We start from the raw sequence: 12,312 nt of genomic DNA, 5'->3' as shown, positions 1-12,312 counted from the left end.
ACATAGCACACATATTTTTTTTTTTTTTAATTCTTTATTTATTTCAAATTTTTCAAGTTCGGTAAAATGCAGGGAGGGTTACAGAAAAGAAGGGGGGTAACAAAAAATTGCATACAAATATTTTCATCATTACGGTGGAGTACAGGTGGTGTTTATTGTGATAGGGTTTCGTATAGTTTAGGGTTCGTGTATGAATCTACACCAAGAGGGGTACAAGAGTATGTGCGCTGCTGATTGCCCTGGTGTAGGTGATCTGGTATAGTGGTTCTTTCAGGTTGGGCGTACAGGGTCTAGTGTTGTGAGCGTTATCGTAGACGCGCACGGTCATTGCCCTAAGGGCCTTTTGCTATGTCGTTCTTTTGTGGTGTGTATCCGAGGGGAGGATTAGGTGAGGGAGAACTTGGGGTAAGTGTGTAACTTGGGGTGTGAGGTCTGTACATAGTGCCATGTTGAGGGGTGTGTGGGTGTGGTGGGTTGTGTGGTAGTGAACTTTTACATTGTGGAGGAGCATTAGCTCTTTACAAGGATGATGCCTCGTAGGTCCATGTTGTGGGGTTTGTAGGGGTCTGATGCCATGGGGGGTGGGCAGTGGGGTTTCCAGGGTATGCGAATGGTGTTCCTTAAGGCGTGTTGGCCGCGGAGTTCCTTCGTAATTGGTTGGCGTGCTTGTCTGTGTGTCTTTACTAGGCGCGGGCCCTTCCCCCCCCAATTGGGGGTCTGGTGGAAGGGCCGGCGCTCAGAGGTTTGGGTTCATGGGGCCATTCTGTTAGCGAGATAAGGGGGATTTTCCTTTCTATCCTAATTCATATGTTCGGAGCATATTTGTAGGGGGGGAGGGCTGATTGTGGGAGTGGGTAGAGGAGAGGATGCGGGGAGGGTACTGTGGAGGTGTAAGGGGAGGGGGGTCCAGGTGGGCAAGGGCAGTAGCGGGCCTAGTGGGTTAAGGGTGCTAGTATGGTCCCGATGAGCCACGGGTCCCATATCTTGTGGTAGGATCTTGTGGTGTCGTGGGCGAGGGCGGAAAGCTTATCCATTTCCATCGCGTCTTTAACTTTTTTCAGTACCTCCGGCATGGATGGGTGCGTGTTCCTACCCCAGTGTTGGGCTATGGTTCTTCGGGTGGCCAGGGCAACTCTCGCCGACAGTTTGTTTTGGGCCCTGGTGAGTGAGTCGTGGGGTTTTGACAGGAGCCATATCCAGGGGTCAAGTGGAAGGTTGCTGTGTAATATTCTGTTGACTGTGTGGGCTATGTCGTGCCATAGTTGGGCTATTGGTGGGCATCGCCACCACAGGTGTATGTATGTGCCCTGTGCGCCACAGCCTTTCCAGCACTGGTCAGAGGTGGCAGCGTGCATTTGCTTCAATCGTAGGGGAGTGAGGTACCAGCGGAACATGGTTTTGTACGCTTGTTCTTTGTGTGTTACGCATATGGAGACGGCCGCAGTGGCTTCCCATATGCTCTGCCAGTCGGATGGGTCCCCGGGTGGGCCTATGTCCCTTTCCCAGGCTGTGGTGTACGTTAGTGCGTTGGGGGTGTTGGTGAGGTGTAAGATCCCATAGATAGTGGAGATTTGTCCCCTTTGTATTGGTGTGGTCATGCACATCTTTTCAAACAGTGTATGTTTGGTGGTGGCTGTGGCTTGGTTAGTTGGGTGGGATAGGAAGCTCCGGATTTGTAGGAAGCGGAAGTGGTCGAAGGTAGTGAATGGGGTGGTGATTGGGAGGTGTGTGAAGGGTAGGAGGGTTTGTCCTTGAAAATAGTGATAGAATCGGGTTAGGTTGTTGTCCTCGTATCTTGCAAAGTGTTGAGGGGTCATCCCGGGGAGGAAACTTTTGTTGCGGAGGATTGGTGTTAATGGGGAAGGGGTGTTGATTAGGGCGTGTTTTCTGGTTATTCTGTCCCAGAGTTCGATTGAGTGGGTGATTGCTGGTGTTGTGGGGGGGAGGGGGTTTGGTCTGTCTTGTTTGGGTAGCCATAGGTACAAGGAAGGGAAGTCGCGGCCAAAGAGGTCATGTTCTATGTCCACCCATAGTTTGAGTCCCGCTGGGGCGTGGAGGTTTTGGATCTGGGCTAGTTGTGCCGCTTGGTGATAGTCCCAGAAGTTTGGGAGTCCTAGTCCTCCTTTCTTATGTAGGATGTAGAGGGTTGCCCTTTTGATCCTGGATTTTTTGCCTGCCCATATGAATCGGTCTATTTGGGTCTGTAAGGTTTTGAAGTCTGGTCTGGAAATGGGTATAGGTAGGGCCTGGAACAAGTATAGAAACCGTGGGAGTAGATTCATTTTGACTGACGCTAAGCGTCCCAGCCAGGATATTGATAGGTTTTGCCATGTTTCCAGGTCTAGGCTAGCGCGTTCTAGTAGTGGGAGGTAGTTAAGTCGGTAAGTGAGTTGTAGGTCTCGTGGCATGTGTGTACCCAGGTATTGTATGCTTTGTGTTTCGTAGCGAAACGGGTATAATTCTTTTAATGTTGGTAACATGTCGTTAGGGATATGTATTGGTAGAGCCTCGGTTTTGCTGAGGTTCAGTTTGTATCCTGATATTGCTGCATATTCGTCTAGGAGGGTGAGTAGTGGTGGCAGGGAAGTGTCTGGGTTCATCAGTGTGAACAGTAGGTCGTCTGCGTAAGCCGCTATTTTATATTCTGTTGTGCGTACGGTGATGCCGCTTATGGTCGTTGTCTGTCTGATTTTTTGGAGGAGGGATTCCAGGGATAGGGCAAAGAGGAGGGGGGACAGAGGGCAGCCCTGTCTTGTGCCGTTGTGGATCGTGAAGGAGGGGGGTTGGGCATTGTGGATTAGGAGGTTCGCTGTAGGGTGGGAGTATATGCCTTTTATGGTGTCTAAAAAGGATTCAGGGAAACCCATCCGTTGGAGGGTCGCGAATAAGTAGGGCCAGAGGATTCGGTCGAACGCCTTTTCGGCGTCCAGGGAGAGGAGGAGTGTGGGTTGGCGTCGGTGGTTGGCCGTCCAGATCAGGTCGTATATCCTTCTGGTGTTGTCGCATGCCTGTCGGTGTGGGATAAATCCGACCTGGTATGGGTGGATCAGCTTGGGGAGGAAGGGGTGGAGTCGGTTTGCCAAGATTTTTGTGAATAGCTTTATATCTGTGTTTAATAGGGATATCGGTCGGAAGTGGCCTGGGTCTTGGAGGTCCTTGTGGGGTTTAGGGAGTAGGCATATATTGGCTCTGAGCATGTCCGGGGGTGGGGTTTCCCCTCCCTGTAGGGATGTGAATAGGTCTAGGAGGTGTGGTAGAAGGTTCGTCGAGAAGGTCTTGTAATACAGTCCTGAGAATCCGTCAGGTCCTGGGCATTTGTTGGGTTTTAGAGTTTTCATAGCTAGTGCGATTTCCTCTATTGTTATGGGTGCGTCTATGGCCTGTTGTCCCGCGTCCGTGAGGGTGGGCATGGGGATTCGGTCTAGGAAGGTCTTTATCGTGGCCTGAATGTGGTTTGGGTTTTGTCGTGCTTCTGGGTTGTGGTCATAAAGGGAGGAGTAGTACTTTTGAAAGGTTGCTGCTATTTGTTCCGGGGTGTTGCATGTGGTGCCTTCAGGGGTTCGGATTTGGGTTATGTGTTTGGTGCGGGTCCGTTTACGGAGCCTGTGTGCCAGGAGTGTGTCGGCTTTGTTCGACTTCTCGTAGAACATCTGTCTGGTCCATTGGAGGGCCTTTTTTGAGTCTTGTGCCATGAATTTTTGTATTTCCTGTCTGTGTGTTTGCAGTTGTGCCGTGAGGGTGGAGGTTGGATTTGTTTTGTGTTGGGGTTCTAGTGCTCTGAGTGCGGTTAGATGCGTTTCCAGCTGCTGTAGCTGTTGTTTCTTATGTGCCGTGGCCACTGCTATCAACTTGCCCCTTATGACCGTCTTGTGGGCGGTCCACAGGGTACATGCGGATGGGACTGAGCCTTTATTAGTAGTGAAGTACTCAGTGATCTCTGTTCGGATCTTCTCCCGGATTGATTTATCATGAAGGTGTATGGGGTTGAGTCTCCAGGACCATGTCTTTGCTGTTTGTGGGATAGTGATTGTGAGGGAGGTTTCTGCGTGGTCCGACCAGGTGATCGGGCCTATGGCTGCGTTTGTGACTTGGGGGAGTAGGTAAGGGGATATGAGGAACATGTCTATGCGGGAATAAGAGGAGTGTGGGTTAGAATAGAAGGTGTAGTCCGCAGTGGAAGGGTGGAGTATTCTCCATGCGTCGACCAGTTGGGTGCGGGAGACGAATGCCTGTAGTAATTTGTCGTTCCGAGTGGGGGGTTGGGGTCGTGTGTGTGGTGTTTGAGGTCTCCGTCTGTCAATCGCTGGTAATAGGGTGGCGTTGTAGTCCCCGCCTGTTATCAGGTGGTGTGCGGAGAATAGGCGGAGGTGCGCCTGGAAGGAGTTCCAGAATTGGGTGTTGGGGTCGTTAGGGGCATAGATGGAGGAGATGGCGTATCTGTGTGTTCCTACCTGGCCTAAGATCGTCACATATCTGCCTTGAGGGTCTGGGATTGATCGTGTAATGGTTAGAGGGCATGTTTTCCTAACCATGATTGCCACACCATTAATCTTCCCTTTGGGGGAGTTTGCCATGTAGCAGTCCTTGTAGTGTCTACTCATGAGCGGGAATGCCCGATAGCACACATATTTTAAGCCCCCAACAGCCTAATTTACATACAATAGGGTGTAGTACAAGGAAGGGTGGAGTCAGACAATAGCAAAGGCTGATGGGAGATTGAGGAGGGACAAAGCAACTAGTTTAAACTGGTCTGGCAGTGTCCATGGGACAACGCCCTGCAGGGGAAACAATGGAACAGGAAAAAGGTGAAGGGGGAGAAGCACAGACAAGCAATACATTAAACATACCCTGAACTAATACTGGGCATAGGGTGACCAAAACACAAGAGGAACCTACATATAGTGCCTGTCTTCCATTCCCAGAGACAGGGACTACAGTCACAATTAGTTAAAAGGATGATGCTTTACACCTTAATGCAATAACTTAATGACGTTCAGGAAGACTTACATTCAGCAAATATCTGGAAGCTGTCTCACTACACTATTGGTAGAATTCACCACAAAACAAATCTTACAGAAATGCCGTGATAAAAGCTGTCATGGTGATCCATTCATGCATGCAAAGCTGTAATAGTTTCTATCTAAAATTACTAAGACCTATTTGGACGGCTATAAATAGTAACAATAATTGAACTCAGTTCAGTTAAAAGTGAAAAATAATTAAGGTAAGGGCTGTGTTCTATCATCTCATGTAGATAGTGCTTCCACAATTTAAACCTTTATAATTAACTTCAAAACATATTTCATGCATGCTTGGAATCAAAATAATTAAGGTTATCTCATTTACCTCTGAGAACACATGTAGAGTACCATAGTTTGATTAAAGTGTATACACTCAGAAAGTACAGTATTTTCTGCAGTCTAAAGAAAAATAGTTTCTTGGACTTTATCATTTCTCTTTCTAATATAGATTTACAATTCAAGAAAATCTAGCACAACATGCAAAGATGTTTATACTCTGCCTAAGAAGATAACAATATATTGGCACACATTTTTTTTTCAGATTAGATATCTTTTGTCATTCAAAAGAAATATATTCTTTCACTCAGACAAGTCATTTTATGTGTTTATTTATATGACAAGAGAATTGTGTTCACTTATATTTTGAAAATGTAGCCCTGAATAATGAAAAATAGGAAGGAAAAGAATACAGGTATTCATCTTATGTAAATAGTTTAAATCTTTCAGAAGAATTGCATGCACTTAATCGTAGGTAGCCCCAGCAGTATGATAAGCAGAATACCTCTCTCTTCTTTAATCTCTGTGCTTTTCAGTATTTTTAAAAACTGGCTTGCATATATTTAATTGTATTTATTCTTTAGAAACTGTCATATTTGTCAAACTATACAATGAAAATGGATTGCAAAAAAGCTGACACATTAAACATTGTATAATACTAGCTTGTAAGGTTTCTACATATAAGAATTCTGAGCAGGTTAATCAAAATTTAAAGGAACTCTCCAAGTACCATAACCACTACAGTGAATTCCTCTGGACATTTTCTGGAGTCTGCAGGGCACACTTCTTATCAAATGGATATTACAAAATGGGCAAACAAATGTGCAGATAATAGGTTTATATTGAGTTAAATAATTACGCGGACTCTCTTTCTTCAAATGAAAATCAAAAAAGAAAAGGTAAAACATTAATATAAGTAAGAAAAGAGAAAAGGTGAAGGCCAGGGAAAGGAAGGGAAAGGGCATAAAATAAATAAATAAGATTTATTTTTTTAAAGAGAAGGAAAAAAAAAATGTGTGAAAATAACTAATTGATGATAATGGTATTAAGTGCCTGCAAAAAAATATGCATTTTTAACAGCTAGATTGTGGCAGAATTCCTATCTGAAATATTTCTAAAAAAAACATATTACATTTCTATTTCTATCTCCGATATGCTTCCCATACTAGTGGCTCAGCAACCATGTTTGTGGCTCAAACTAGAGAATTCCAGCTTGCAACAATTGGTATGGGTGCCTAACCATCTTTACTCACCCAACAGTCTCCTACTTCAACATTCTGTATTTTCTGTCTATGTTTAATCCATGTAGATTGGAATACCGATTTCCCCACCTCCAAATCACTTGCTATTTGCTATGGTTAAAAAAAAAAATTCTCCTCTGAACATAAAAAGTATATATCAGATCAATGTATCTTATCTGATCAAAGGTGCTACTTTCTATTTAGTGTTATGCACATGTAGGAAAAAGTATTTTTTTAATACAGACTGAAAAAGATTGCCCATTTAGAAATGAAATACGCCTACATTGATTTTAAAATATACAAGGAAAAATAAGTGAATTTGAAATGAATAAAAACCAAAATAGGCCAAAACAGGCAAATCAGGTCTTAAATTTGAAATTCACATTGAAATCCTGGCAATTATCAGTTTAGTGAACCTTGTAAATCTCTAGACCAGTTGCTATAAAATGGTGAATACTATAAAATAAGAAAAGCAGTGCGTTACAAAGATGGGCACAGCACCAAAAAGCTGAGAGGATAAACGTAAAAATATGTTATTACAGAGTCCATTCAGAGAGGTGAGCTGCAAAGGGAAGTTGTATAGATACAGATTTAAGGCAAGCATAACATTTGAAATTTCAAATGTAGAAGCAAATGAGGCATGGTAGATGAAGCATGTCCAGTGGGATTGCTTATATAGAAAATGAGGATAAATATATTAGTATGTGTGCAAGAGCTTAAGAATTTTGATAGAAGATTAGAATGAAGAGGGAAGGAAGATATTTATTTAAAAATATCACTCTGTTAAAACTTGTGAAACCAACGAGTATTCTGAATATTTCATGACATAAAGGCAACCAATTACATAAAATATCAGACAGCATACATTTATAAAACTTACTATGCAATAGGCTATTAATCCCTTAAGGACCAAAGCTTTTTTGAGATGCCATGTGTTTGTGACCTTTTTAGAACTTTTGTCATACATTAATTCTACCACAATTTCACCCTTTCTGTTTAAGTGCATTTATACATAATATATATAATTTTTAAAGGAGAAATATGGATTTCTTTCAATAACACAATCTTAAATACAAATAACATTTAAAAAAAAATGGGAATACAAATCTTTATATTTAATAATTTCTACACATGTGCAATTAAAGAAAACTACTCAAAAATAGATTCACTGATTAGTCCTGATTGTTAAAATGCCAAATATGATTTAAATTAATTATTAGACATTATAAACCAAATTTTGCAAGGAGTTAACTATGGTTTTAAAGCTAAAACTTTGGAAAATTTGCTGATATTACAATTTTTATAGTAATGACAACACAAAAAGTATATATTTGTGGAAAGTATAATACGAGTTTTACTGATTCTTCAACTGTCTAAGATTTTGCTAAGATTTTTCTTTTTACTGTTACAGGTAAGATTAATCAAGAAAAGGTTACTGACTGTAAGGTTTGATTTCCTGTTGGTAATTGGTAAGGCGTTTGCAAATAAGCATAGGCCCACCCAGGTGGTAAACATTCCTAATGGGTTGTGCTTTTAGGAGTTATATAAGGGTCGTGGACATTAGCTTAGCTAATATAGCTTGGTTGCTGCCTCTAAGTTCTGCGTCAAAGTGTGTGCTTGGAGATATTCTGGAGAGAAACTGGAGATAATCTGAGGTATACAGGAGAAAAAAACAAAAAGGTAAGATTTGTTTGATTTAAATTACTCACCTCATTAAAATGGCAGACTTAGATCAGTGTAATAGTTGTTATGCATTTGTTTCACGTTCCACTTTTTGGAAATTTGGATGCTGTCTAATCTGTAGGCAGTTATCTATATTGCGGAAGAAGATTGTATTTTTAAATTCAATCCGTTAAACAAACTCAGGCTGGAACTGTTGCAAAGTCAGTGCCGCAGAGACGTCCTAGGAATGCAGATGGATTACTGCAGGATCTGGTAGACTTAGAGTTGAGGATAAAAGGCATATTGCACAGTCTATTGCTCTACATAATTCATTTTCAGCACTTTCAGAGTGTGGTGGTGTTATGGAGACAGGCTCAGGCACCAAGTGTAGTGGTTTTGTGGAGTCAGGCTCAGGCACTGAGTGTAGTGGTGTTATTGGGACAGGCTCAGGCACTGAGTGTAGTGGAGTTGATGAGACAGGATCAGGCACTGAGTGTAGTGGTGTTGTGGAGACATTCTCAGGCACCAAGTGTAGTGGTGTTATGGAGACAGGCTCAGGCACCGAGTTTGTTATGGAGACAGGCTTAGGCACTGAGTTTGTGGAACCACCATCCTCTATGTAAAAGTAGAACAAGACTACAGCCAATGACAGAAAGGATAAGTTGAGGCCTGATAGAAAGCAGTTGTTGTTGGGGGATTCTATCAGAAGAGGTGTGGAGTTGGACAATAGTGGCCTTGTGAGATGTCTTCCTGGAGCTACTGCTCACAGAGACAGGAGACATATTTCTAATCTTGTTAAGCGAGCAAAGCAGGAAGGGGAATTGGATGTACTTGTACATCTAGGGACAAATTACTTGGCTTGCAATGAGGTTTCAGAGGTAAAGAAAGTGTTTTGCGTTTTTGCCAATGATATATGGCAGGTTGCTTCCACATTGTCATTGTAACAGATCGCCTGGCACCCCGACTCGGTACCTCCGTTAATGGATGCTCCTAGCGTTTCCTGAGGACTCCAAGCACTCTGGCAGACACCACAATCACCGAATCCGAGAAACCTTTAAATTCTCCCAAGCATATGAATGCTGTAGACCATTGAATAGGAACCATACGAATAGGCTTGTACTCCTAGCAGTCAACTGGAACAGCATGCAATAAATCCTTCCCCCCAATAATGAGACGACACATCACTTTGAGGGTAAAACAGGAACTCTGGACTGGCTCATCCAGCCTGGCTTTTATTTCCAACTCACACATACAGTCCACACCCAGGGGGAGGCATAAAAGAACCAATGACATAGATGTTACCTCCCACACATCCCCTCCCCTTAGTGTGACACATAATCCCATTATTCATACAGTTTAAAATATACTTTTTACACAATATTTATAACTTCAAAACCATACATCACATTCACACAAAATTACATATCCACAATCAATCCATTCAGGGGAACAACATATTAAAAAATGGCATGGATCAGACCAGGGGTTCAAAAGTTACTAAAAGTATCTTTTAAAACCCCTAGCTTTCCAGGGCCTTCTCTGTGCTGGAGAAGTAATCCAATTATCTCCCAGCCCAGAGACAGACTCCATTAAGCACATGGGGACACAAAGACAGTAAAACACTTTAAAATACATAAATTCACCTTTTACACATAACACACAGACATTTCACCTATCCCCAGATAGCTGGGATCTGCGCGCACAAAACTACCGAATAGCGCACAGATCCTACTCACACAGTACAATTGCCATGGAGCTAAAGTCTTTCCCATAGTCTTTCATTATGAATAGGCTCCATGGTATAGCTATCTGGGGTATCACATTCCCATAAAGTCTGGTCCATAGTCCAAAGGCAAGAGGCAGGCAATCGGCCCCCTCCAAGGACACGTGGCGAGGTCAGTTTCGCCACAATCCCAAAAAGTCCCAATATGTCCATCGATGATTTTAAAAGGGCCAGTTGCAGCAATATAAAGTACAATATGCCCCAAATAACCCAGGGGCCATAGTCAGCAGGTAGGAGGCTAGCAAACAGGCTTCTCCAGGGCCCAGTGGCGAGGTTGGTTTCGCCACATTTCTCCCCTTTTCCAAACAGACTAACAGGGTACCTGACCTCTTGCCAGTCAGTGCCCTTGTTAGTCCAGCAGCCCACCCACAAGACAGAAACAGCAGTACAGCCCATCCGCAATAAATGGTTACTACACCTGGGTAAGGGAGAATCTTGTCCATGTCCAGGTGCCTTACCACGGCTGTGTGGGGGACTGGTAGGCTGCCTTGGTGGGTTGCTGAGGGGGCAGAGACCAGCGGTACTCTGTCCTTGTGCCAGCACTACCACGGGAGTAGTCTGGTTGGAAACTGGTTGCTGGAGACCGACTGTCTCCTCTTTAGCTGCACAGCTCTGCTGCTGGAGACCGACTGTCTCCCCTTTGGATACATAGCTCCGCTGTTGGAGGGAGAGACCGACTGTCTCCCCTTTGGCTAAGCAGCCTTGTTGCTGGGGGACAGGACTGACTGTCCTTACCCCCTGTGCTGTAGGTGCAGAGACCACAGTCCCATCTGCACAGTTGTGGGGCTTAGTCTCCCCCTGGTACATTAAGCTGCCGCTGGGGAGAGGTGGTAACCAGCTCCTCTCCCATTAGAACACTCTGCCGCTGGGGAAAGGAGACTGGGCTCCCAATTCCCAACAAATCACACTGCCGCTGGGGAGGGAGGACGGCCCCTTCAGCTCCCTTTAACTTGGAGGCAGAGACCACGGTCCCATCTGCGCTGGTGTGGGGCTTACTGTCTCCCCTTGGTGCGCTAAGCTGCCGCTGGGGAGAGGGGTTAACAAACTCCTCTCCCTTACACACCTTCAGCCACTGGGGAGCAGGGCTGACCCTCTGTACTCCCTGTAGGCAGGGCGCAGAGACCACGGTCCCATCTGCGCTTGTGAGGGGCTTACTGTCTCCCCTTGGTGAGCTGCGCTGCCGCTGGGGAGAGGGAATAACAAACTCCTCTCCCTTACACACCTTCAGCCGCTGGGGAGAGGGGATAACAGGCTCCTCTCCCTGCACCGTAGACTGCCGCTGGGGAGCAAGAACGGCACCTTCAGCTCCCTGTAACGCACACTGCCACTGGGGATCTGGGCCGACTGCCCAGCATCCCTGTAGGGCCGGTAGAGAGACCACAGTCCCATCTCCACCTGTCATCTGTGGGTCTTCCCAGGACCAATCCGTGAGGCCCCTCAACATCTGTGAGTAAGGGCCACCTGCTTCCCCACCTGGCAACTCTGGCTGCTGCTGGGGATCTGGGCCGGCTGCCCAGCATCCCGGTGGGCCCGGTGGAGAGACCTTGGTCCCATCTCTACCTGCCTGTTGTGGTTCCTCACAGGACCAGTCTATGAGGACCCCCACTTCGGGTTCCTCCCGCCACCTCAGGGAAAGACGGCTAACCTCCTCGAATGCAGCCTCTACTCGGCTGCTGTAACGCTCCTGCTGCTGAGCATACTTCCTCTCTTTTGCCAACCGGAATTCTCGGTCCAGCCTTGTGTTTCGCTTGGCCATGACCTGGTTCCAGATCACCCGGCGTGTCTCCATGGGTATATCATCCCCATACTCGGCCACTCGCTGCCTCACCTCGGCCAGCCAATCATCTCCAGAGCCAGAACCTTCCATACTTGTCTGCTCCCAGGGGCGCTGCACGACTGCTAGCGTTGCCCTCAATTTGTAAATCCAACCAGTGTCTCTGAGCTGCTTTACCTCACACTAGGACGCCATCCCACCGCTTGCCACCAATGTAACGGATCGCCTGGCACCCCGACTCGGTACCTCGGTTAATGGATGCTCCTAGCGTTTCCTGAGGACTCCAAGCACTCTGGCAGACACCACAATCACCGAATCCGAGAAACCTTTAAATTCTCCCAAGCATATGAATGCTGTAGACCATTGAATAGGAACCATACGAATAGGCTTGTACTCCTAGCAGTCAACTGGAACAGCATGCAATAAATCCTTCCCCCCAATAATGAGACGACACATCACTTTGAGGGTAAAACAGGAACTCTGGACTGGCTCATCCAGCCTGGCTTTTATTTCCAACTCACACATACAGTCCACACCCAGGGGGAGGCATAAAAG

General features: G+C 45.4%; 1 protein-coding gene across 1 annotated transcript in view; it reads right to left on the bottom strand.

The window, feature by feature from the left end:
• Window positions 1-12,312, bottom strand: part of ADCY2 (adenylate cyclase 2) — a 1,028,223-nt gene that overhangs the window by 933,712 nt on the left and 82,199 nt on the right. The gene's annotated exons all lie outside the window — the stretch shown is intronic.

This window comes from Pelobates fuscus, chromosome 4 (assembly GCF_036172605.1).
Source record: "Pelobates fuscus isolate aPelFus1 chromosome 4, aPelFus1.pri, whole genome shotgun sequence".
NCBI classification, from domain to species: Eukaryota; Metazoa; Chordata; class Amphibia; order Anura; family Pelobatidae; genus Pelobates; species Pelobates fuscus.
Note: the sequence above shows the minus strand (reverse complement) of the source record. Positions and strands in the feature narration are given on the sequence as shown.